Genomic DNA, 26,902 nt, shown 5'->3' on the forward strand with positions numbered 1-26,902 from the left:
CCCTGACTAGTTTAGTACCCACCTGGCACTATACATAGGTATTACCATATCATTGACTATATTCCCTGTGTTTTACTTTACATCCCCATGACTATTTTGAAACTATCAGTTTGTACTTCTTACTCCCTTCATCTTTTACACCCTGCTCCCCAACGCCCTCCCATTTATCACCCCAACAAATCTAGTACCCATTTGACATTATATATAGTAATTGCAATATTATTGACTATATTCCTTATGAAATACCCTACATCCCCATGACTACTGTGTAACAACAAATTTGTACTTCTTAATCCCTTTACCTTTTTTCACCCTGCCGCCAATGCCTTCCCATATATCATCCAACAAATCTAGTACCAATATAACACCATACATAGTTATTACATTATTGACTATATTCCTTATGCTATATCCTACATCTCCATGATTACTGTATAAAAACCAATTTGAACTTTTTTCTAAAAGACTTTTTTATTGGGGAAGGGGAACAGGACTTTATTGCAGAACAGTGTGTACTTCCAGGATTTTTTCCAAGTCAAGTTGTTGTCCTTTCAATCGTAGTTGTGGAGGGTGCATCTCAGCTCCAGGTCCAGTTGCCATTGTTAGTTGCAGGGGGCACAGCCCACCATCCCCTGTGGGAGTCGAACCGGCTACCTTGTGGTTGAGAAGACGTGCTCCAACCAACTGAGCCATCAGGGAGCTCAGTGGCAGCTCAGCTCAAGGTGCCATGTTCAAACTTAGTTGCAGGGTACGAAGCCCATCATCCCTTGTGGGACTCGAGGAGTTGAACTGGAAACCTTGTGGTTGAGAGCCCACGGGCCCATGTGGGAACTGCTATATCCCCCAGTCTTGGCCAGTTGGCCTTGTGTTGTAGGTGCCCTGAGGGCCCAGTGGCACAGTCTCCCTGATCACCTGCACGTGGGGGCTCTAGGAGTGTCCCTTGTGTGGGTTTTGTATGCCCTTCTGTTATAGTTGAGCCTTGATTGCTATTAGCATGTCAGTGGGTGAGATTGGCCCTCAGGCTGACTTGCTGTGGGCTTTGGGTGTATCCATAGCTCATAGACTGCAATGCAGGGGACTTACCCCATTGAGTGGAATTTGCTCTAGCAGGCTCTGGTTCCTGTTGAGACTGCCCTTTGTTTATGCTGCTTGTGGGGCTAATTGGGTGGTGTTCTGCTGTGGTCGAAAGCCAACCTACAGGTATGTTGGTTCTGGGGCTTCTTGGGAGGGGCTCCAGTGCAGGCTCAAGTCGCCCACTGCCTGTGACCAGCGAGGGACTACTTGGTAGTAGCTACAAAGTGATCCGCAGTTTTTCACTGCTTGTTCTAAACCTGGAGGCACGTGGGAAAGGCCATGCTGCACACCAAGAATGGCTGCCTGCCACCAATACTGTACCTGGGATAGCTCTGCAAAATGCCAGGACACTCTGAGGCTGGCTGCCACCTGCTAGATCCCTTAAGGTTTAGCCACTGATAAAGCCTCGTGCGGTATGCGAGTTAGGTGAGGCAGGGTCTCAGGGAGTCACAAGAGTGGAAGACTTGTGGTCACCAGGTTCATGTAAATTCTGGGGCTAGTGGAGCTACTCTGCAAAAATCTCAGAGCACACCATGGCCAGTCACTGCCTACAAGTGATCTGTGGAACTCTTGATTGTTTTTCAAGAAAGAGTGTGATTTGGATGGGGCTGGCTGCTCTTGGAGAAAGTGCCTCTGTAGGTGGGAGAGTTGGGTGGGAAGGGGTCCCAGTGAGTCAGCAGATTTGAGCTGTGGTTCTCAGCAGACCAATCAGATTTAGATTTGGCCGTAAGCGTAGGGGAGGGCTCAACACAGGAAAGAGGGCATCAGCCTGCCTGCTGCACAGGAAGAGGACCTCGTACTGGAAAAATGCTGACTTTCCTCAAGTCTGTCCTACAGCCACACAACTCAGTCTGCCCCTCATATGTCTCCGACACATCCTGAGTTACTGTCCCTCTGCTTGAGCCCAAGGTGAGTGCCTGGAAGTGATAGAATCTGTGTGCTGGCCCTTTAAGAGGACACCTGGTTTTCTCACCACCTTTCATCCCACCCAGATGGTTGGAATCACCTCTATTTTTCATAGCCACGTGTTGTGGGGGCCCCTGGCACCAGTACTCTGGTCTGGGCAGGCCAGTGTGAGGGTGGGGTCCTTCACTCCTCTTGGGGGAACCTCCACTGCTGTGATATCCCTCCCAGTTCTCAAACACCGCTCGGAGGTTTGGGGTTAGCCAGTTCCGCGACTCCACCCCTACCACCAGTTTTGATGTGGCTTCTTTATAGTCTTAGTTATAAAACTTCTGTTTAGCCAGACTTCAGATGGTTCTCCAGGTTGATTGCTCTATAATTTAGTTGTAATTTTAATTTGTTCATGGAAGGAAGCAGGCACAGTGTTTATATTCTCCGCCATCTTGATCTCCTTAACAGGGTCTTTTGAAGAGCAAAATTTTTTAATTTTGATAAGATACAATGTATTAATTTTTTCTTTTATGAGCAGTGCTTTTGGTGTCAAGTCTTTTCTAGATCTAGATGTCAAAGATTTTCTTCTTTGTGTTTTTCTAAAGGTTTTATACTTTTATGTTTTACATTTAAGTCCATGATCCATTTTGAGTCAATTTTTGTATAAGGTGTGAAGTTTAAGTCAAGGGTCAATTTTGCCTACGTATGGATGTTCAGTTTCTCCTGTATCATTTGTTTAACTGGCAGTTTTTCCTCCGTTGACTTGCTTTGCTTTTGTATCTTTGTCAAAAATCCGTTGAATATATTTGGGTTCTCATTTTGTTTCATTGATCTGTGTTTCTATCCCTCTGCCAACCTACATAGTCTTAATAACTGTCACTATATAATAAGTTTTGAAATTGGATAGAGTGATTCTTCTCACTTTAAAATTCTTTCCATGAGTTTTTGTTTCTCATTTGTCTTGTTCTTTTGTTGTTTTTGGTTTATATACTACATATCAGTGAAATTATATGGTTCTCTGCTTTTTCTGTCTGACTTATTTTGATGGGGGTGGTAGATGAGGGTAAAGGGGATAAAATTTATGGTGATGGAAGGAGAACTGACTCTGGGTGGTGAACACACAATGGGATTTATAGATGATGTAATATAGATTGTACACCTGAAATCTATGTAACTTTACTAACAATCATCACCCCAATAAACTTTAATTAAAAAATAAATTTAAAAAAATTCTTTCCAAATGGTTTTAGCTATTCTAATTCTTTTGCCTTTCCGTATAAATTTTAGAAGGCTTGTGTATAACTACAAAAAAATCTTGCTAGAATTTTGACAGTGATAATGTTAAACTTGTATGTCAATTTGGGGAGAATTGATATCTTTACTACGTTGAACCCATGAACACAATATGTCTCTCATTTATTTAGATCTTTGATTTCTTTTTTTTTTTAATTAAAGTTTATTGAGGTGATAATTGTTAGTAAAGTTACATAGGTTTCAGGTGTTCTGATTTCTTTCATCAGCATTTTGTTGTTTTCAGCATACAAATACTGTATTACATTGTTAGATTTAAACCTAAGTATTTCATATTTATGAGCAATTGTAAATGGTATTGTATTTTCAGTTTGGTGCCTATGTGCTTATCACTAATATATAAATATACAATTTTTTGTTTTATCTTGTACCCTGAGACCTTGCTGAACCCCCCTTTTAGTTCTAGAAGTTTTTTTAAAAAATAGATTCCTTGGAATTTTCAACATAGATATCATATCATCTACAAATAATGACAGTTTTATTTTTTTTCTGTTTAATATGTATATATTTTCTTTCTTTTTTTTTTTGCCTTACTGCATGAGCTAGAACTTCCAGCAATATGTTGAATAAAAGCAATGAGAGTGGATATCTTTGCCTTGTTCCTAACCTTAGGTAGAAAGGATTTACTCTTTCACTATTATATTAATGTTGCCTGTAGGTTTGTTGTAGATAATATGTGTCAAATTGAGGAAGTTCCTCCATTTATTCCTAGTTTTCTCAGAATTATCATAACTGTGTTTTTGGATTTTGTCAAGTGCTTTTTCTGCATCAATTGATATAAATGACTTTTCTTCTTTAGTATGTTAATATGAGTTACATTTATTGATTTACAAATATTAAACGAACCATGCATCCTTGGAATAAATCCCTCTTGGAAATGATATGTAATTCTTTTTATATATTGCTGAATTCTATTTGCTATTATTTTGTTAATGATTTTTGAATTATATTTATGAAGGATATGAGACTATTTCTTTCTTCCCTCCCTCCCTCCTTTCTCTTCTTTCCTTAATTTTCTTTCTTTCATACTAGCTCAAGTTGAGAAATGTTCCATCCTTTCTGTTTTCTGGAAGAGATTATGTGTGATTGGTATTAATTCTTCTTTTGATAGAATTCCTCACTGAAACCATCAGGGTCTGAAGATTTCTTTTCTGACAGTTTTTAAGTTATGAATTCAATTTTCTTAATAATCACAGGGCTATTTAAATTATTTATTTTATATTGAGTGAGTTGTTGTATTTTGCTCTTTTCATAAAATTAGTCCATTTCATCTAGGTTGTCAAATTGATGTGTGTAGAGCTGTTTATAGCATTTCCTTGTTGTTTTGATGTCTTCAGGGTCTGTAGTGATACCCTATTTCATTGCTGATATTGGTGATTTACATCTTCTCTTTTTGTTTTTCTTGGTCAGTGTTGCTAGATGTTTGTCAATTTGATTGATCTTTTCAAAGAACCAGCTCGCATGTCATTGATTTTCTGTATAGTTTTCCTGTATTCAATTTCATTGATTTCTGCTCCTTCTTCTTGCTTTGGATTTATATTGTTTCTTTAAGTGAAAGCTTAGATTATTTAATTGAGACTTTTCAATTATTGTTTATAATGTGTTATAAACATTATTAACTTAATTGTTTATAAACTTAATTTTTTATAATGTGTTTATAATGTAAGTATTTCCATCTCAGCACTACATAAGCTGTATACCACACAATTTGATATGTTTTATTTTCATTTTCATTCAGTTCAATATATATTTTTTAAATTTCTGTTGAGACTTCCTCTTTGGTGTAGGGATTATTTAGAACTGTGTTGTTTTGTTTCCAAGTGTCTAAAGTCTTTCTTGTTATCTTTCTGTTAATGATTTCTTATTTAATTTCATTGTGGTCAGAGACTACATATATGATTTTAATTTAACATTGTTGATGTGTGTTTAAGGTATAGAATGTGGCCTATCGTGATATATATTCTGTGGATGCTTGAAAAGAGTATGTACTCTGCTGTTATTGGGTGGCATATTTTATAAATGTCAATTAGACAATCTTGATTGATAGTCTGTTGAGTTCTAAATGCTTGCTGATTTTCTATCTGGCGGTTTTATCAATTGTTAACAGAGAGGTGTTGAAATCTCCAAGTATATTTGTGGATTTGTCTATTTCTCCTTTAAGTTCTATCAGTGTTTGTTTCACATATGTTGTACCTATGTCGTTTGGTACATAAACATTTAGGACTGCTATGTCTCCTTTGTGAATTGACCTGTTTGTCTATGCTCTGAAATATATTTTACCTGATATTAATATAAGCACTCTTGCTTTCTTTTTATTAACGTCTATATGGTCTGTCTTTTTCCATTGTTTTACTTTCAACTAACACGTATCATTTTATTTGACGTGAGTTCCTTATAGAAAGCATATAGTTGGGTCCTGTTTTTTAAATTCACTCTGCCAAGTCTGTAACATCTGAGGCAAAAAAATAAAACTGAGGAAACTTATCACTGTGTTGTTCCTTGGGTCTGAAGCTCTCTGACGGGTCTGCCTTCTTCTCTCCATCTTTCAGAATTTTCTTATGTCTATTTTATACACAATACTCAGAATTTTTCATTGTAATTATTGGGAGGAATAAGTAAAAGTATATCTAGTCCATAGTCCAGGAACTAGAAGTCTCTAGTCACATATTGTAAGCATTTTTTGTTGCTGTCTCTCCATGAGAAGTACAGTACAGTGTATTGGTGTAGAGGGGGAGATTTTTGAGTCAGATTAACCAATATCCACCACTCTTGTGCTATAGCTAATCTTGGCAAGTGAGCAAACAGCTTACATTCTTCATCTGTAAAAGACTTCATCTGTAAAGCTGTCTCACAAATTGTTTTAAAAGCTAAAAAAGATCTTACATAAAGTGCTTAGCATGTGGCTATTGAGAACTTGAAATATGGCTAGTATGATTGAAGAAGTGAAACTCTTAATTTACTCAATTTTAAGTCATTTAAAGTTAATAGTCACATGTAGCTCTTATGTTAGACAACACAGACTTCCATGGTTATAAATGAGGCTAACAATAATTCTCAGGGTTAATGCAGAGTAAGTAAGAATATGGAAAACTGCTTTGAAGACACTGCAATATACAATCTAACTGATATTTGTAGTCAGTACAATCACTCAAGGAAGTTTTGGGTACACGCCAGGAAAGTTTTTTTCCCCTTTCCAAAAGAGAACTGACATTTCTTGTTATAGGCATGAATAGAAGAGTAAATATTAATACCAGCAAGACATGAGTAAAATGCGGGAGAATGGCCACAGGAAGCAAACTATGTGGCTAGCCATTCTTCAAAGTGTGCTCCTTTCTGTGACATACTCGTGTGGCCACACAGTACGGCATCTGCCTTTCACACTCTGTCACTTGATGAGCTCCAACCTACATGGTGCTGGGCATGGGTAGCAATTTTCATCTATTTCCTCATGGGACATCACTTCACAGAATTCATTATGGAGAGGTGTCGCCAATGGGAATGTGGCATGAAAAACTGATACCTGGTGAGTCCTATCTTTGATTCCCCTCAAAAAGTTATCCAAGGGAAGAAGGTGGGGTTCATTGACAGGTAGCTCACTATCCCCCCATGACAGATATGAATTCCATGAAGCAACACAACCTTCCTTTCATCCTGGAAATGAGGACAAGGGAGAGACCAGAATGGATATCCGGCTGCCAAGGTTCTCAAAATATTTGTGCCACAAATTATCTATATGACACCAGGAAACTCAGCTGCCTCTCTTCCTGTATAGACTGGAGGATCAGAACTCAATGGCCCAAGACCCTCAGCAAAACTAGAATTCCATTATTTACACCTGACCTTTGTACATTTTGGGGACTTGAAGGAAATCACTCCCTGAGGTATATTATGATGACAGATGTAGCGATGAGGAGCCATGAGATGCAATAAGACCATGATTTGGTCAAAGCCTTACAGGAAGATGGTGGCAGAACTGGAAACAAAATCTTTTAACTCGAAGCCTTCAGGTCTTTGCCCCATACCATGTTGTTCGGAGCTTATTTGGCAGAAAGTATTGCTCAGGGATGAAAAACACACTGCCTAATGAATAGATCTGCTTCCCTCTCCTTTCGCTGCCCCTCCTTGCTCAACCCCCACACCTATTCACATCCAAGCTCTGGTTTGGATGTGTAGGAAAGAGAGGAAAAGCAGAATAAAAGAGGAAGGAAGCAAAATAAAAAAGGGAGAAAAGGGCAGAAAGGATGATTAATCTGTAGAGAAAGAAAGGCACTTATTTTCCGGAAGAGCCAGCATCTTCACAGAATCACAAGCACTTAAAGGAAGTGAAAACAGAGAGGTGAAGTGACTTGTTCAAGGTAACACAGGTCTGTTTAGTAAGAAGACACTAACAATGGACAGCAGATCCTGTGAATTACTGCCAATTAGATTTCCGATTCCTGCTCTGTTGCTCTCCAGTTGGGGAACCTTGGTCAGGGCAGACTTTCTGAATTATATTTTTCTCATCTCTCTAAAGGGGCTGAGGATACAAACATCATAGGGTTATAATGAGGATTAAATGAGACAATGTATGTACCATGGCTGTCCAAGATAGGAACATAATAGAAGAGAAAAATTTATTAGTTTGGACTAGAACCCAGATATTCTGTTTCAACCAAGTGATCTTCCCTTGATAACATGCTACCCCTCCTCTTTCCTGCCTCCTACCCAATGCCAGCTCATTCCCTTAAGCCCTCTAATTAGCTAAACAAAGACTGCAGACAGGACCTATGTAAAAAAAAAATGCTCTCCGAGCCAAGTGAAATCCCCAGGGAAGTGAAGAAACCCACATGGCCAATTACCATAGCATCATTTCATTTCCTCGGTGTGACTAATACTCAGAGAAAGTCACTTAAATGCTAATTGCAGGAGAACAGGTAGAAATCATGTTAAATGAGCCCATCTTCATTTCTGGGGAAAAGCTCTCTGATCCATGGGTATGCTGGCTTCTTCATCTTCCACAGAAAGAGAGTGTGGCTTCCATTTCCAATTGGACATTGGGTTTCAATCGCATTCGTGGTTGTTTTTAATTGGCTGGCAGATTTATGGCATGGAACTGAATTATCAACATTAACAGTGTGCCAGCTCCGTTCTGTCAGCATTTGATTTTTCTGAATTCAAGCACTGGATCAAACAGGGATGCCTGCATGCTGCAGAGAAGCCAGCGACACCCACATGTCTCACCTTCAGCTTGCTAGACCTTCCAGGGCCTCTGTCCCCACTTCTATGCTGAGGGAGGGGGAGGGGAGAGCGCCTTTAGGAGGGTTTTAGGAGATCTCTTCCCTGAGGGCGACTGGGAATCATCACTTGCCCCCCTTTCTTATCTTCCACTTCCCAGCTGCAACTGCACTTTCTTTTCTTTTTCTCCTTCCTGCCTTTTAACCATACAACCATTCAACCCCACAGTGACAGTTGGGTTTTTGTTTTTTTCTTTCTTTCTTTCTTTTTTTTTTTCCGAAAGGTAGAAGGCAAAGAAGATTGATTTTCTTCATTTCTTAATTCTGCTCTACTTTCTTACCTGCAAAGTGACCATGAGCACCTCGCACTGGTTGTCCGAGGGTCTCTCACCCCCCTCCAATGCCCTATTCAGCCCACCTGCAACTGTCAGCCATTCTCATCAAAATTTCTAATTCCTCCTACTTAAGTCCTATTTATTCCCTAAGTCCAAGGTCAGGTACCACCTCTTCAAAACATCTTGCTTAACTACATCAGCCCTCACACAACTCCCATCACTTCTTTAGAAAAAAAACAGTTTAGTTCATAATTATATGGAAACTGTATTGTCATGTAATTTATACTCCCCATCCTGACTTAATGATTCTTCCGGGAGGGAACCAAATCTCCCATCTCCCTGTGTGCTCTGCAGGTGTCCTGTTCTACGCTAGGCACAGAGCAGTTTGCCTATTTGATACCTACTTACAACAGAAAACCCATTTCTGAGTTCCACAGGCTGGTGTTTGCATGAGGCATGAGCTTGGTAAACCACAGTGTGGGGACAGAGCCAGGAGTGCAGTTTCCAGGCTCTCGCCCTCACGTGGAAAGGTGCTCACTTGGGTAGTAAATGGCCATCAACTATGATTGGATGGCCATCAGTTGTGGCTAGCTGGCCATTAGCTGTAACCAGTGAGCCATTGGCTACTAATAGAACTGCCGTGGCTATGCTAGCAGCAGATGGGGGCTAGCAAGAAGATGGTGGCTGAGCTAGCAAGAGCGGATTGCAGTTAGCATGGTGGATTGCAGCTAGCAAGTAAGGTTGGTTGGCAGAGAGAAGTGGACGGCAGGTTGCGGATCGTGTGGCTCCTGCTTCCTGTGTCTCCAACCCAGCCGCCAGCAAAAATATAGTGGTATGACTCCCCTACCTATGGCTCCGTGAGTGTTCCTTTTTGGCCTCACCATATCCTGCGTTCTTATGTGGGGAGCAGGACCAGAGATCCCCGCATGACACCCTGCATGACACACAGAAACAGCTTTCTATGGTGCAATGGTTCAGTTTAACCCAGAACACACTTCCTGAATTCCTCCAATGTTCCAGGTACTGAGTTGGCCACTGGCCATATCAGAAACACATCGTGGAGCAATCTTTACCTTGTCTTTGTAAGGAGATAGCCAACTAATCTACAAGCTGGGCTTATTCTCATCAGTGTAAACAGGGTGCATTCCAGCTGAGCCAGTACTTCAGCTGTCAAGCTCAGCTCAAGTTCAATTACCTTCTGTGACCTTCCTCAGACTGTGTAACCTCAGACTGTGCTTCCTAAGACAGTGAAATTAGGAATGTTAGAATAATTGAGTGAGATGATCGTTTTATGGGATATTTTGAATCTATTTCCAATTGGCAGCTAGATGCTTCTGGTTCGCAAGCAGCTCTCATGCATGCCACATTCAGGGACCCAGGCTCCTTCCACCTGTGGCTCTGTCACACCCTGAGGCCTTGGGGTGACTTGCATCTAGGAGGCAATGGCAGGGCTACCTCATGACTTTCGTGGCTCTTGCTACTTTTGACTTCATGGGCCCCTTCTTCCATACAAAACATTAAAGATTATAATTATGATTCTGTGGGTATGAAGATGAATTTATTGTGTATTCATACATTTTCTTTGACCTAAACGTTTATTTTGTAATTCTGATTTTAAAGAGATTAAAACATGGCCATAAGTCCTTAAAAGTATCATAGTTCCTAGAAACGGCACTCATGTAAGTCTGTGCTTATGTCTTCCTGATCTGAACCTCTATAGTGCTGGTCTGCCCCATGCCCTGGGTGCCCAGCTTATGCTGCCTCACTTTGCCCATGGATATGCACCCGTCAGCCTCACCAGACAGACAGCAGGTTTTGAGCTTTTCAGTGCTATCGGGCACATTGCACAGTGAGTGTCTTGCCTAGAGCTAAGGCTCTGGATGGACCCATGGCACAGCTGTGCACAATTTGGGAACCGCCTTAGCTTACGAAACCTTAGTTTCCTCATCAGTAAAGGGGAATTAAAGGTACTGAATCCCTCTCACTGTACTGATGTGAGGATGAAATGAGACGATTCACATTTACTACAGCGTCCAGCACATGGTACGCACTAAATGAATACTCACATTATTTATCATCGTGATTTAACGTGACAATAACATATACTTATAGACTACTTGGGATTTCAAAGAACTGCCATAGGATGATACCACTGCGGTAGTTTTCATGTCTCCTTGCAGCCAAAGCTTGTGTATGGAGCATGTGGAGGTTTACCGGAAAGGTTTTGGAATAAGACCGATGTGGATTTAAATCCTATTCTGCCACTCACCCAGCTGGGTGACATGTGACACATATTTTATTCTGAGACTTTGTTTTCTCCTCTGTAAAGTCAAATCATAGCAGCACTTATTTCACAAGTACTGAAAAACTGTCCTGGGTCCCCTGTCATCAGACTGCCTTTCCTTTTTGTTGAGGAAGATTAGGGCCTAAAGGAACACTTGCCACTTGCCTGTTGTTACAAAAGCCTCTAAGTCCTCACAGGAGACCAGGAGATTTGGTGCTAAGCTCAAGAACACCAGCTTCCTTCCCCGGTCCCTATTCTCTTAAAATAAAAACACTGTACACGTGGAAGGGGTAAGCCTACGTCCTTCCTCAGTCATCAACGCCTTCACATGCATGTACTTCTTATCTGCAGGCTCCATCAGCTGCTGGAGGGAGGGTTGAAAAATGCAGGGCTGGGGGCAGAAGGCCTGGGATGCTGAGGACTGATTTTGTTCTTTCTTTAAATATACGTGTGTTGTTGTTGCTGTTGTCGTTTTCCTGTGATACTGGTATTGCCATCGTGTGCTGAAGTCCTCCCGATTTTACAGTGATTCCATTCCCTGTAGAATTCTACTCTACCAAATGAAATCACAGGGTGTGAATGTCAATTCTGCAAGTTTTTGTGGTCAGCAGCCTAACAGTTAATGGACCTAAACATTGGAAATGCCAATCATGCCTGTTGCCTAGTGAGCACTTACATTTGCTGGGGACACGGCCTAACCACATGCAGGACATCTTGAGTTAAAGCCCGGGACCTGATCCTAGTCCTGCCTTTGCCACCTACCAGCTCTAAGAGCCGCATCACTTAATCTTAGGATCCCTCCACTTCTGTTTCTTTCTTTACGTTTGAATCCTAACAATACCTGTCATACAGGGCTGTATGCATGAAGTAGTGCATGTCAGGTTTATGGTGTCTGGCACATAATAATATTGCAAAAGCATCATATCTCGGTACAGCAGAGCCACACTACATCAATGATTGCTGGAAGCTGTGAAACACACTAAGAAGGGTGGTGCTTTCCAGCTGTCACCTGAGCTGGGAATCGAACCATCCCCCACAGTGATCTGTAGAGTCACCAGCAGCCTGCCTGCCTTCCCTGCTGGCAGATCCAGAGTCTGAATAAACCCTACTGGATTCAAGACCTTATGACGAGGGAGGAAATATAGGTCTAACAAGAAAATGACCACAGAACAGGGCAAATTCTAAGGGCTACTAATAGTATCCATAAAACAAAGATGCCTAGGAAAGGAACAACCGGAAGACAAGACAGTTCCCGAAGAACATTCTAAAAAATGAGAAAATCAAGAGATAGGCACGTTCCTTAAAACAAAGACCAATATTGCAAAGATTCCAATTAATCTCATATTTTTAATAAATATAGTAATCCGAATGCAGTTTTCCGTGGCACTTAAAATTATGGTACAAATTACACCTGTAAGAAAAAATGGCAAGGAAAAGATGGATAATTCAATAAATGGAGAAAGAAAACAACAATGACAACAAGTGAACAATAGGCAATATGATAAAATGCTGAATCACGTATCAAAGAAATGCAGCTAGAAATCACATAATCCTTGATCCCACTTCTGAACACCGGGAGCCTGCATTTGGAGTTTATTATGAACATGGGCAAAGAGGCGGCAACAAGACTCAGAAGAGCCTAACATAAAATTAAAGCCTAAAAAAAGATCAGTAATTCCATAACACATCGCTCCACTTATGGGCAATCCTACGTACTCCTCCTAGTGTCTTCAGAGGAAATACTAAAAAATCCTGATCTCAGGTGCAGGTAAGCTGAGCAGAGACTGATTTATTAGGGAAGCAGTAGCTCCATGCTCTTAAATGCCGAGAGTATGGAGGGAGGGCTGGATTGGGGTATTGCAGAAAGAAGGAATGCCAGATGTGTGAAGAGAACATCAGTGTGTATGAAAGAGCCTCTCATAGACTCGATACGACAATCTATGTCAGAACCCCAGGGACCGACCCCAGCCCCATAAGGCAGAATTTTGGGGGCTGGGAAGCTATGCATTTAATAAGCTTCCTCACCAAAGTTTGAGAACCACCACTTTAGCTCCTCCCATCCAGAGCTGTCCCTGCCAGACACCAAGGGGTGCTCTTGGGTAGGGCCTGTTGGTCCCATTTTGGGAGATGGAAGGCTGGGTCAACATTCACGACCACTATTAACGAAAGATGCTTCATGGCTTATTCCATCTGCACTTGTCTTCAAACCTTGGAGACAGCCATGGATAGATACCCTTCTTTCAAAGAAAGGGGAGGCCCTGGAGGAATTTGGCAGTGAAATTGTGATGCTTCTACAATCTCACTCTTGTCAGACTGGATCTGAGCCTTGCATTCTTCTGCTATCTCCATAACCCCAAACCTTAGTCATCAGGATTCCTTTGTTCTTGAGTGTGAAGATGACACGTGTCTGGACCATCGGGAAATGGCCATGAAAGAATGAAGCTCTGGAGCCAGACAGTATTGTTTTAACACAAAAAGGGGAAGAATTAACCGAAGGTAAAACCAAAGATGGTTTGGCTAGAGGGACAGGACAGCCAAACCTTCATCAGTATATCTATGGCAAGAGTTTGTAAAGATGATGGTTTACTTAAGGAATTAACTGAGAAATAAGCTGTTCTGCCCACAGAACATTTCATTTCAGCTGCCAAAACTCCAATTATTTTCCTACCCTGCGATGATCCTAGGAGAAGAATGGACCATGTTCTACCACAGTGCCAACTCCTCCCTCTGGACATTGTGTTACCTCCTTCAGAATATTAAATTATGATTCTGCAGCCTCTCAGAACTGACCTAGGTTGCTGCAGTTGCCTTCCAGATAGTGTCAGCCTCTCTCTCTCTCTCTCTCTCCCTCGTTCTCTCTCTCACCCCCATTCCTCTCTCACACACACCCACCCATTATCCTCTTTATTATTGTCACAAGATTAAATGATTTGATGAAAGCCCAAGATAGTGGTCTTCATCAGTGACTTTGTTCTCACTGATACACTGGTACTTCCTGGACTTCGGGAGACTGAGGTCTCTTATAACACTCCAGAGATGAGCCTGGGATGGAGGAGGGGAGGCTCTGGAGCATGGGTCTCTAGAGCTGCAACCTAATCACGTATCCTTGGCAGCTAAGGCCAGATCCCCTGCTGACTTGTCGAACTCTCACATGGATGTTAAGAAGATTAAAATCATAGCATGCCTAACACAGCTAATAAGAAAGATTTAAAACAATTGGTAAAAATAGATTGAGTTATGAAATGCTTATTAGGGATAATAATTCTGCGTCACAATCACAGCATATAGGGTCAGCTTCATTTAACACACCAAAACGAGGAGAGGAGATACCGATGATGCGGAGGCAGGGAGAGACAGTGTCTGCAATGCTCCATGCCCAGCACCCAGCCAGGCAGGCAGAGACACATCTTCCAGGAAACAAGCTCCCCACCACAACCCATCACTGCTCATGGTCAGTTTGGAAAGGGTGCAGTCACAGGGTTGACCGTTCCCATCCGATGTCTTGGATATTGGAGGAAGTGCATCTCTGTGCCCAAATATTCTAGATGGATTTTCCCCAGTTTAAGAATAGCTACCTCAGTCTTCCCCCTTTCCGGCTTGGGCACATCAGCGACAGGCCAGTTCTCTTCCTGATTGTTTTTAGGGACAAGAAGAGCATAATTCCACCTGTAGGGAACTAGCTAAGGACGCTGTGGGGGTCTGGGGGAGCACGCCCCATGCAGCTTCCTCCCCTGCCTGTCCTTGCCCCAACTTTGCCCTCCAAAGAGCCTTCTCATGGCCCTGGCTTGTGCTGGCAGCAGCACCAGTCCCTGGGCGGTGGGCTCCCTGTCCTGTGCAGCCACGTGTTCCAGGCTGGTTGGAGCAGGAGAAGAGGTTCTGCTGGTCTGTACTCCGTATTTCTCGTCCATGTGGAGGAAGGAGCCACCTGGAGGCCAAAGGACTTTCTCAAGCCCATCAGCCTGTCTTCCCCTCACGAAACTCTCCTTCCTTTCAACAGGGAAGGGACAAGGTGGATCTGCGTCAAGAAATTATGAAGATCCAAACAAAGACCTGATCAAAGATTAACCCTCTGACCTTAGGGTGGGAACATAAGCAGCAGGGAAGTCTCCTACATTACTGGTGAAATGGTACAACAGAGTCTTAAGAAGGGTACCTGGCAACACCTTTAAAATTAAAAGCACGTACCCCCTTTAAACTAACAGTCCCCACTTTGGAATCTGTCCCATAGAAGCTAAAGCATCTGTATATGGAAGTGTCTCTGTAAGCAACACACACCATTTGGGGGCAGAAGCCTGGAAACTGAGTGACTGCCCATTGACAGAGGAACGAATGAATGCAATAGACAACAGATGGCTTTCCTGGAGAAGTAAATAAACAGAGCAAAAGTGCAGGCAGATACAAAACAGCTTGTGAACACGTGTTTTCTTGGGAGAAGTCAGTGGGGCTGGTGTTGGTGTATAAGACAAGGGATGGGGAGGAGTTGGTAAAAAACAAAAAAACAACTCCACAAAGATGACGCTAAAGTTTTAAGTAGATTGTGTATGTCAAGGAAGTGGAGTGAGATATAGACTATGGGAAAGTCGACTCCGAGATGGAGGTTTGTCTGCAGGAGGCTTATGGGGTGAGCCCTCAGGATCACACCTGTGGGGAGTGGTGCAAGCTGGGCCTCAGCCAATCCCAGTGGGGCTGAGAGTGCTCTGGGTAGTTGTCCCAAGTTAGGATGAAGACCAGGCACTGGCCACATGCTCCCATCAGCAGCCGATGATCACAGGAAGTGAGACTGAACTGTGAGCTGTGAGCCATCGGCACTCTCAGCTCTGGGGGGATGAGCCCTGCAGTCACTGAGGGAAGGAACCCGACAGCACAGCATCCATCGCACGGGGGCGTGATCACTTTTATGCATGTTTGTGAAATCATAGCTAGAGTGTGTGCGTGCAGTTGTACAAAGAAAAAGAATAAGCAGAAGAAAAGAGCAGCCTCTTTCACTCTCGCATTCTACATTTATTTCTAACACGGGCAATTCTAAGCCTCACCAGACTCCGTACCAAGGGCAAACAGAGTGACTCCAGCCTGGGCAGTTCGGGTGGTAATACTGCCTGATGATTTCCCCTGACCTGGTCACAATGGAAACCAGGCGCCCAGCCCCACAGCTGAGCTAACCTCCGCTCTTGAGAACTCTGACCGCCTTCTATTTTTGAACGGGTTGGAAATAGAACCAAGGGATATATTTTGTCTGCCTTTTGCTTGTCGGGGTTGGGTATCTTGAATATGGGTTCAAGTTGAAATTAAGCATAAAATACCAAGTCAAGACCTCAGAAGGACACCCTGCTGTCTCCCTGGGAGGCAGAGTGATATAGGGTGCTGTAAAATTGAGGCAATTGCTCTGACCCAGCACTAACTAGGAAGCCCTTAGGGACCCTTCTTGAGACCAATTAAAATTTTCTAAAAAATGTAGGAACTTCATAATTACACATACAATTAGTCCCTCAATCTCAACTTCTCTTTCTTGCACCATATAACTGAGGCAAAACAGAGACAAGGCATTCAACTTGCATTTTTCTTCCAAGGTTGTTTTTCACAGTCATCTGAATGAGATTTTACTTCTATCAACAAGTGTTTGAGGAATAATGGAGAGGCACAGAGCCTCAAAGTTCTGTGTTTTTGTTGAAATGGAAGATTCAGCCACTTGCCATGTTCCATCTTGATTCATTTAACATTGTTCTGGAAATAATAGCTAATGCAATTAGCCAAGAAAAAGGTGATTTAGACGTATTGGAAAGGAGGACCAGAGTTAGTAAGTGTAGATGAATAACTTTTTATACTTGGGTAACCCAAAATAATTAGAACTGTAATAAGAAAGCAGGAAGGTCACTGGTTAAACATTAAATAGATTAAAATCTATAGCTTTCTTATATACCAGCAATAATTAGAATTAGCATGTAGTGGTGGACAAGATTCCATTCCCAGTGACAATAAAAATATAAAATACCCAGGAAAACATTTAACAAGAAATGCAGAGAATGAACAGAGAGAAAGCTACAAAAATTAACTGACTTAAATGAAGCGATTCATTCTTTATGGGAACGCGTTATCAATTTTGTTCATTTTTATATATAAGATAACAGAATTCCAACCAAGTTTATTTAGAACTAGACAAGTCTAAATTTCATCTGGAGGGTTGTGTATGGACGAAAAGCCAAAATGAGACGGGCAAGTGTCCCATTCGATGCTAGGATAGATGTTAAATTACATTAACTTATAAATATCAGTACCAAAACAGAAATCAGGCTGTCTGCTGGTCATTCAGCCACTTCTGATGTATCCAGATGTGGGAATTGGCATTCTCTCCTTCCTCAGTCGGCCATGGCCGCTTGTGAATGTTATTTCATCTCATGGTTATCGCCACCCTGGGCCCATCAGCCCAGGAAAAGATCCATGAGCTCCATGGTCTGTGGCCCCATCTTAGGAAAAGCAGTTGTAGCCCTATGCTTTGGACTTTTATTTCTTTTGATGATACTGAGTGAGTTTCCAAGGTCAGACATCAGAGCATGTCCTCTGTGTCTACAGGACATCAAACATCTGGGAGAGAAGTAACCCATCCAGTTGGAACGGACCCATGTTTTCCACTTCCTGTCGGCCTTTCTCTGCTTAGGTAAAACATGAGGACTTGTAATTTCCCAGTTGTCTCCTGGTCTTTTGATATCTCACATACCCTAGCTTCTCACACCATCTGTGTGTAGGGCCAGTTTTTTCCCAATCCATTGTGCACCAGCACTTTTTAAAATGTAATAAAGTTAAATGACTAAAAATGAAATTTAAAAACACAACGAAATAAAAGGCCCAATTATTATTATTATATTCAACAGACATAAAATGACTCTGCCACATTGCTATAAATGTCTCTAAACACTCTCTTCACAGACCACTGACAAGCCATTGGCCGCTGGGCATCTGTCCACCGACTGCACTGTTCTAACCTCCCCACCGACAGACTGGCTACCACTTTAGCTAAGGATTCTTCACGCCCTGTCGTCTATGTAACAAGATGATCTTACATTTTTATAACACTTAACTTTTTATTGCACTCAAATCTTTTCCCTCACATGACTCACCGATACTCTTCTGAGGTAATTGGAGCAGCTTTTAAACAAACCCCATTTGTCGGGGAAGAAATGCAGATCCTTGTGGAGACGTTCAGTAATGCGCCCAAAGTGGTTAGTGACGAAGCTGGAACTCACCTGAAGAGTTCTGATTCCTGAGCTCAGGTTCTTCCTACTCCTTAACTGAGCCACATCTGGGGCGATGAGCTGGATGCTCATCTACTCAGTGACTCTATTCCCACGGCCCTGGCCAACAATGCATTTTCAGTGCTAATACCATAAAAGTCCCTTTCTACTTTCCTTGACCCCATATCCTTGAAGAGAAAGCCCACCAAATTGTCCAGAGCCCTTGGGCTAATGATACTGCTAGAATGCATAGCTGCGTTAGTAGAACATTTTTGAATGATCCATAGTTCTCCAAAACAGTAGCAAATACCAAACTGCAGCAATGTTACTATTATAAAGATTCTCATTCAGCTCTTTAAGAAGAGAAGTGTAGCAAATTATTCAGGCTACACGGCCATTACCAATGTGGCATCGCGTACTTGCTCACTGTTGTCTAAAACTGTAGGTGCATTAAGCAAGAGCTAATGAGTAGCCTCTTGTATGTCAAGTTTGCAAATTAAACTACAAAGAGATCTCTGAAATTTCAAACAGAATCTCTACAGGAAAAAACACAGTTAACAGGAGAAGTGCTAAGAGTCCCTTCAAGGCTACAATAGCCCTCAGGTACTCCACTGGATAGCCTGAGGGCTGAATGATATCCACAGTGGACGTGTTTTACAGGACAAGAAAACAAAGGTTAGCTTTATAAAACAATCTTGCAATGGCCGTCTCTTTGCTCATCCCAATGAGCTAATGTATATGGACAAGATGTATCGTATCTATGGCTCAGAATGTTCCCACCGTTGCTGGCATTGATTCCTATCCTAACATATTATTTTAGTCTCTGTCAAAGCAACTCAGAGGACAGGGAAATAGAAGCGTCTTTAAGTTGTGGAAGCAGTGCAATGTAGAATTAGGACAACTCAGATTTTTTTTTTTTTTTTTGGCTTGAGTTGTTCCCGTTGGCTGTCTATACTGATCACAAGACTCCTGTTTCTTAGGGCTGTGTAAAGTGAAGCCAATAACTGCCTACAAAGCAGGACAGACATTCGTACAGATGTTTCACACCATGTTTTCTTTTCCGGCACCAAAAGAAACTTGGAGACTTTCTTTAGTTTATAAGACCACATTTAACTACTTGGAATAATTGAATTTTTTTCCCCTTTTATATTTAAATATGTAACAACACGAGGCCCAGGCCAGTTTTTGCCTGACTCTATCTACATCTAAAGAAGCAAAGTTCAATGAGTTTAGAGATCCAGGTCACCTTCCAAGTCTTTGTGACAGGTAGAAAACCCAAATGCTTGGTTCTGCTATTCATCCAGAATATGACACAGCTGGTCAGGATCTCGCACTCTTCACTGAGACCAGACTTATCACCTCACATGTAGAACTGGACTTTGAGTCTCTTTAATTCAACAAATATTTATTCTGCAATTACCACTGTGCTTAGGCCCTGAGGATGCAAAGCTGACTTAGACTGACGCAGGCTAAGCCCATGGGATACAGAGATGATCATCTAAGCCAACACTCTCATTCTGCTGATGACGAATTGAGACCCTGAGGAAGGAACCTTCCCAGAGTCACATAATAAGCAAGTGGGAACCTTCAAAAGTTATACTTCTAAACCGGGGTAATTCAAAAGTTTGAAATCAGGGTTCATACGTAGGCGCCACTACTATCAAAGAAATGGTAGAATATGTAAGTACTGTAGGCATCTCCCTATCCTGGTAGCTTTCAGGCTCAGTTGTCAACCCATTTCTCACCCTGGATGCAGCATGCTCAGCTGTCTGCACAGTCTGCCCAGGGCTACCCCCTCATATAAACTGCCTGTGGAGCCTCCAATCTGTCCTTTTTTTTCTGAAGACAGAGTCAAGGCCACGATGACCCCTCACTATGTTCTCAGCTCTCTTCTAAGTAAGTCAAATATTCAACCTAGTGTAATAAAGTCCATGCTTTCACATTCAAGATTTTTGTAATCTAGGGAGATACCGAAACAGATTTGCATGCAGAGGTATTTAAAAACTATGTCATAATTATGTGCATGCTAATTATTTTAATAGACTATGGATAATGCTAGCTAGTCAAGTCACTTCTTTCATGAAGCCTTTTTTGACAGCCTGTCCCTCAAGTTGGGAAAGCTCTTCTCACACTGTGCCTGTGTAATTATCACAGCCCTTTATTGGGCTCTGTTACCTGTCAGTCTCCACCTTGAGTCGGGGTCTGCTTGTGTTGGCCACTGAAGAGGCTGTCAATATGTTTCTTTCCACAAAGGGAATGAAAGATATTTGAGATCCTAGTCCACTCTGGGGTGGCTTCCCAGAAGAGGAAAGCTGGGATTTATTTTAAGAAATGGAAATGAGGCATAAGAAATGGAGAGAGGCATATTTCTTCCTTCACTATGCCTAGAAAATAGGAGTGGAGCTTGGGGTGGGGGTGGTGAGAAGGGCGTCGGGGAGAGGAGAGGCACAGGTTCTTACGATTGTCCCATGATTGGAGAAAAGTTCTCAGGGGCAGGTTCAGTCTGCCAAGGTCAAGGATGAGAAAGGAACAGAAGTTCTGACTCTGGGCACAACTTCATTTGCGCCTTCATGCCATATGTCCTCCATACAAGACACCTTTGTATCGAGCTGTGCAGTGACCTTGGGAAATCACTTCCATCTGGAAGCCTGGGTGAGTCCCAGGAAGGCAATATGCAATTCCTCCAGTTTGCATTTGGCCTGGACTGTTGAATCTATGTTCTGACCCTTATGAAACACTATTGCCCAAGAGCACTCAGATGGATGCAACATTAGTAAATCAAAAGCTCTAATTCCCTTCTGATGTGCACAGAGAGAGAACTTACAGTTGGATTCAGCTGATGGTCTGACTTTGAGATGATGGCCCCCTCTTGGATGCTCTGGGCGCTTGGTCAACACAGTAGCAAAGAGCAGGGGTTTGGGAAGGTGGGTGGGAGAGGATGTTACATACAATATTTTTCTTTCTGGTAATTGTCCCTGGAGTTCCATTTGATAGTGACACCTGAACTTTGTGACATAGCTGGGTTCTGCTCCACTGGCTTTTGTACAAAAAACATGATGCAAACCAGCTGGGGTAAAAGCAGTTACCATGGAAACCCCAGACTTGGGTTTGGAAAGTAAAAGTGTTATTTACGATGACCACGGCTATGGTTTGTACCAATGCACTTCCTGGGAAGTTTCTTTTTGTCCTGAACTTTTGCATTCCTTTTTTTTTTTTTTTTGCCCCACGGAATTTGGCAAAAGAAAAATTTTAAATCAGATTGGAAATATTACCTTCCCAGTTAAATAGCTAAAACAGGAGGTCTTGATTTATTCAAACCATATTCGTCGAAGACAAATTTAACTCTACATGGAGAAACTGCTTAAAGGTCAAGTTTTGTCTTGGATACTTTGAAAGAGTTGCTAAGCATTTTGGTCCCCCAGCAAGGCTGGGTTGACACCAGGAGGTGTTATTTGTGTTATTTCCCCCAAACCGTTTTTCCACCTCTGAGGAATGAGAGGAGATTTATGGCTGTCGAGAGCAAACACATCCTTATGTGGGCATGATCACCGCTGTGGCCAATCCAGTGATGATAGCAGGAATAGACTGGTCACTTTAGCACACTGCCTGAGAACACAGAGGACATTAAGGGCACGAGATTGGGCGCCAGAGAGAACGAGGTTCCAATTCCTCCTTTGCCACTTGTGCTTGCTGCGTGACCCGAGGCAAGTTACTTAACCAGCCTCTGCCACAATTTCCTCACTTCTAGAATGAGAATTAGAATACCTATTGCTCCAAATGTTTGCAAGGACTAAATGAAATCATGCACAGGAAGCATTTAGTATCAGCCCATCATAAACTAAAATACAAAATGAAATCAATCTCTAACAACCCTTTACCCTAATGGCAAGGAAGATGGACTATCTTACCCCCCACCCCCGGTTTTACTGAGATACAATTGACATACATTACTGTATTAAGTTTGAGATGTACAACATGATGATTTGGGTTACAAATATTGTGTAATGATGACCATAACAGGATTAGTTAACATCCATCATCTCATGTAGATACCGTACAAAGAAAAGGGGAAAACAATTCTCCTTGTAATGAGAACACTTACAAGGAGTTAAGAGAACACTCTCTTAACTGTCCTGTATGTCACACGGTGGTGTGGATAGTGTGCGTCTGTCTTTTGCTGTACATGTATATACATTTCTGTTGAGTGTGTGCCAGGGGATAGAATTGCTGGGTCTCCTTGTATAAAGCCGTATACAAGGCTTTATATGTATATGTACTCTTTTTTTTTTTTTTTCGTTTTAAAAAAAAAAAATACGGAGCCCGTTATGAATTTGTGTGTCATCCTTGCACAGGGGCCATGGTAATCTTCTCTGTATTGTTCCAATTTTAGTATATGTGCTGCTGAGGGGAGCATGAGGACAGATTATCTCTGATCTGTGGCGTTGGAAATACACACACACATGCCCACACGCACACATATTCAACTATACACATCTATTTTTAAAAGCAGCTCTTCAAATGCAAGTGTAATTAATGATCTTTACAATGAAATCGTATTGAACTAGTTGCCCATATGAGGAAATTGCCTCATATGGGCAATTAATTCATTGGAGTATGATGAGCCCTGCAGAGTACAAGGTAAACACCATGCTTGTCCTTACAATCTCAAACAGGTGAGAATGACATGGACAAATGCAGGTGCACCTGTATAGTCACAATGGTTTTAGGGAAATCTAGAAAGCGAGGTAGGAACACTGCCTCAGTGTTAAGGTCCGATGCATTAGAAAAACAGATCAACAGTAAATCAATCAAAAGGAAGAATCCTGTGAGAAGGAAGTGGGAAGACAGGAGAACAAAAGCGAGCAGACCAGGCTAAGCCATCCTCTGGCTTCAAGTAACCATTCCAATCTCAGAGGACAAGGGCCACAAGCCCACCCACAGCTTCCCTTATCGCTCCTCCCCCGAGCCCCCCAAAGTCTAACTTCCTCTTTGTGCCCCCTTTCTCATTCCACCCCAACCGTTAAGGCTTTCACAGGCACCCTCTTCTTCCAATCCTCTCAACCAACTCCTGAAGATTCTCTCTCTCTCTGTCTCTCTCTCTGTCTCTCTCTCTGTCTCTCTCTCTCTGTCTCTCTCTCTCTGTCTCTCTCTCTCTCTCTCTACCTATCTTCCTTTCCTTGGGAAAAAGAAATAAGTAATTGACCTTGAAGCCCTTGGTGGAGATAGTTCAGTCTCCTTCATTCCCCCCCTTCTTCCGCTGGTAGGCAGCTTGCTCTGCCCTCTGCCTTCTTTTTCTTCCCCTCACAAGCTCCCACCCTGCCCCTCTGCTGACACTGTTCCTCGGCCCTGAATTTCTACCGGCTCTCAGCTGGTGATGTTCCTATTTAACTACATCTCTGCCTCACTCCTCTATTGAGCTTGACAGGCCACATGACCTCAGGTCACTGAACCATTTTTCCCCTCGTTCTCTTTCTCCTTGACTTTTCTGCAGCATTTGACATTGGCACCACTCCTTTCTCACTGACAGTTTCTCCTCTTTTTGTTGCCAGGATTTTATGCTATGCTGAGTCTCCCACTTTTCCAAAACCTCAGGCAATTTTTGTTTGTTCTTTTTCTGCCTGTTTCTCCCAACCTCATACATGTCCTAAAATTTAGCCCTAGGCCCCCCTCCTTGAGAGATGACCCATTCACGTAGCGCCACCATTTCCCCGCTTTCATCTTAAGAACTCCCTCCTCATTCAAAATGCTAATACACGTATTCACTACTAATCTCGAGATCAGTCCTGTCCAATAGGACATTCTGAGATGATGGAAGTTGTCCTACACCTGCCCTGTCCAATATGGCAGCTAGTAGCCATATGTCACTATTGTACGCTTGAAATGTGATTAGCTGGAACCCTCAACGAACTGAAGTTTTCATTTTTCCTAATCTCAGTGAATATGAATTTAAATTTAATTCCCCACATGTGGCTAGAGGCTACGTGTCGAACAGCACAGTTCTAGATAGTTTCACTTAAACATCATGATTTCAGGCTGAATATGGTAAAAAGCAAAGGCCTTCCAGAGCACATTCTTCCTCCCAGCGTCTCTGTCCAGGGCACCACAGCTCCATCCCACACTCAAAGCTCAGATGCTACCTTTTGTTTATCCTACTCTGCTTCCTCAGAAGCAGTTTCTGGTTTTCACTGACTCTGCCTTACTGTCCTGGCCGCCGGCATCACCCTCTGTGTCTCACGGCCCCACCCCGTCCCTGTTCAGGTCCTCTCTCAAAGCGAACGATCAGCCTGAGTCTCTCACTTCAACACATCTTGCCGTTGCTGCTAAACTAACCTTATTCCAACACTGCTCCATCGTGTCACTTTGCCTGTCCCAAACTCAGTGACTTCCCATGTTCTCTTACAAAAAGACCCAGGAGAATGTTGTCGCACCAAGCCTGGTCGGTATTGTCTTCTGTAGCCCTCCTTGCATGCACTCACACACTCAGCCAACCCTCTCCAGAGGTGCATCTCACTAGCCCACGAACATGCCATGTGCGCTCCGCCTTGGGGCTTGGCTTTTCAAATCCTGCTTTTCAAGTCCCCGTTGAAGACCGCCTCCCTCCATGGACGTTTCCCCAACTATCTAAGCCCTGCCTGACATATCTTGCCTCTGAATTCCTAGAGCATTTGTAAGGAGTGTTATCTTGTCCTGATAACTATTGTTTCATGGGTGTTATCCTGTCTTCCCTAATTAGAGTGGAAAGCAGTGGGTCACCTTTCTTCAGTACCCTCCAGACTTAGCTCAGAACTGAGCACAGAGCAGATACTGAGTGACGCACACACACGTCTTGACTAATCAGCTAGTTCAGGGTAAGGACTGGACGTGAAAACATCTCAGAACTCAGCAAACATTAGACTCACCTTGTTAATAATTTATTTCCTGCTCCCCGTCATTCTCTGCTCATGCTTCTGTTTGTCCTGGCTTTTTTCCAGCTTCGATTCCTCTCATATGTCTATTTCTCCCTTTCATCCAGGAAATTATATGAGCTAATCATGGCAGGGTCAGGGTAGATGGAGAGTGTAGGATTTTTCATTTTCTCCTGGACACGGTAGCCATGGCTTTTGCCTTGTTTGTCATTAACTCAACATGGTTCTATTGAAGAAGTCAACACTCTATAGAGGAAAAATCATGATGCATCTCTATTACTAGCTTGGTGGCACTGGATAAACTATTTGACCTCTATGAGCCTCACTTCTTAGGAGGGTAAAACAAGGACAAAAAAAATGCCTCCTTATAACTTTGTAGGGGAACCATGGAGTTAAATGACACTTGAAAAACGGGCCAAGGATATAGGATTGGATGAACCAGAGGCAGAATGCATGCACTTCATGCATGCATTCTTCTAGGCATTTTCATTTTAAAAAATGATCCAGAAGGGCAATGTTTAAACCAGAGAATCTCAGGAAAGTGCAAAATTCTAGACTATGTAAACAAATATGAAGGAGGAGAATTATCTGGAAATCACAAGCAGCCCAGACTGGCTGCAGAGGGCCACACAGAGGTGAGTGGGAATCTGGGCAGGTCTCTTCCTCTTAGGAGTGATGAGGCAGAACAAAACTGTAAAAGGAAAAAGAGTGGTCCTCACACAGAGGCCAGACTGGACATCAGCTACCCAAGAGCAGGAGGAAAACTTTCTTTGTTTTTCTACCTACAGGAGCTAAGCAGGACGCTGAATTCAGGGCAGAGCGTGCCTTTCTAGTTTCTCCTGGTTTATAAAAAGCGGCTCAGGAAAACCACGCTCAACTTTTTACTGCCAAGGGTCACTTTATTAGTTTTCCCCACAGAATCTGTATTTTGAAAGATTTAAAATGACATAGAGTAAGTAAAGTGCCTAATACATTGCCTAACACAGATCATTTGTACCATAAATGTTAGTTACATAAAACAGATTGTGATGATTTGTTTCTCCTCCTGTTTTTCCAATCAAAGATAGAAAATCATCAGGATTTTGAGCATCGTGAGATAACCAGTGTTACCCTCATAGAATGATACAGGTCCATCATTCCTTTTCCAAAACCTTTGGAGTCAGGTGTGTTTTGGAATTCAGGATTTTTCAGGTGTTATGAAGGTAATACGGGTCATATACTGTACATTGTATAATACCACTAGTGGGGTGTGGGGCAGCACCCCACAATCAAATGCCTAAATCTTTCTGCAGCTTAATGCACTGTACAGAATATGAATTTTTATATTCTGTATTCTATAGCCTCTTTATTTTCAAATCTCTGTTCTTACAGATCTCATAGCATCTATAGATTCATGTCAGTTCAGATTGGATTTGCCGTCGAATAAGTGCTGATCAGGTCAGGTACAGGCCCCAAACTAGTAATGTAGAACTTCCCGTCTTCAGAGCTTTTGAACTTAGGAATTTCAAAGGAATTGTGTACCCATAGTTGTCCATGTATTTTTTTTTTTTTTAAATAAAGCTGCCATTAAGCTTTTGGAAATGTAAAAACTAGCAATTTCAAAACTTACTACAAAGCTCTAGTAACCAAAACAGTGTGATACTGGCATAAGAGTAACAGA

General features: G+C 42.3%; 1 protein-coding gene and 1 non-coding gene across 4 annotated transcripts in view; both read right to left on the reverse strand.

Annotated features, from left to right (window-relative positions):
• Window positions 1-26,902, reverse strand: part of ADRA1A (adrenoceptor alpha 1A) — an 83,834-nt gene that overhangs the window by 37,998 nt on the left and 18,934 nt on the right. The gene's annotated exons all lie outside the window — the stretch shown is intronic.
• On the reverse strand, window positions 22,645-22,751 carry LOC141573022 (U6 spliceosomal RNA). The gene has a single exon (XR_012498607.1). It is a non-coding gene; the product is annotated as a U6 spliceosomal RNA (small nuclear RNA).

Source organism: Rhinolophus sinicus, chromosome 15 (genome assembly GCF_057876585.1).
Source record: "Rhinolophus sinicus isolate RSI-liver-muscle chromosome 15, RSI-T2T, whole genome shotgun sequence".
NCBI lineage: Eukaryota > Metazoa > Chordata > Mammalia > Chiroptera > Rhinolophidae > Rhinolophus > Rhinolophus sinicus.